We start from the raw sequence: 861 nt of genomic DNA, 5'->3' as shown, positions 1-861 counted from the left end.
CCTAACCATGGACAAAGAGTTGTTATTTGATTAACGGGATCACATCATTAGTTGAATAATCTGATTGACATGACCCATTCCATTAGCTTAGCACCCAATCGTTTAGTATGTTGCTATTGCTTTCTTCATGACTTATACATGTTCCTATGACTATGAGATTATGCAACTCCCTTTTGCCGGAGGAACACTTTGTGTGCTACCAAACGTCACAACGTAACTGGGTGATTATAAAGGATGTCTACAGGTGTCTCCAAAGGTACATGTTGGGTTGGCGTATTTCGAGATTAGGATTTGTCACTCCGATTGTCGGAGAGGTATCTTTGGGCCCTCTCAGTAATGCACATCACTGAAGCCTTGCAAGCATTGCAACTAATAAGTTAGTTGCGGGATGATGTATTACGGAACGAGTAAAGAGACTTGCCGGTAACGAGATTGAACTAGGTATGGGATACCGACGATCGAATCTCGGGCAAGTGACATACCGATGACAAAGGGAACAACGTATGTTGTTATGCGGTCTGACTGATAAAAGATCTTCGTAGAATATGTAGGAACCAATATGGGCATCCAGGTCCCGCTATTGGCTATTGACCGGAGACGTGTCTCGGTCATGTCTACATTGTTCTCGAACCCGTAGGGTCCGCACGCTTAAGGTTACGATGACAGTTATATTATGAGTTTATGCATTTTGATGTACCGAAGGTTGTTTGGAGTCCCGGATGTGATCACGGACATGACGAGGAGTCTCGAAATGGTCGAGACATAAAGATTGATATATTGGAAGCCTATGTTTGGATATCGGAAGTGTTCCGGGTGAAATCGGGATTTTACCGGAGTACCGGGAGGTTACCGGAACCCCCC

This window comes from Triticum dicoccoides, chromosome 4A (assembly GCF_002162155.2).
Source record: "Triticum dicoccoides isolate Atlit2015 ecotype Zavitan chromosome 4A, WEW_v2.0, whole genome shotgun sequence".
In the NCBI taxonomy this organism is placed as follows: Eukaryota; Viridiplantae; Streptophyta; class Magnoliopsida; order Poales; family Poaceae; genus Triticum; species Triticum dicoccoides.
The sequence above is the reverse complement of the archived record's forward strand: the minus strand, read 5'-3'. Positions refer to the sequence as shown.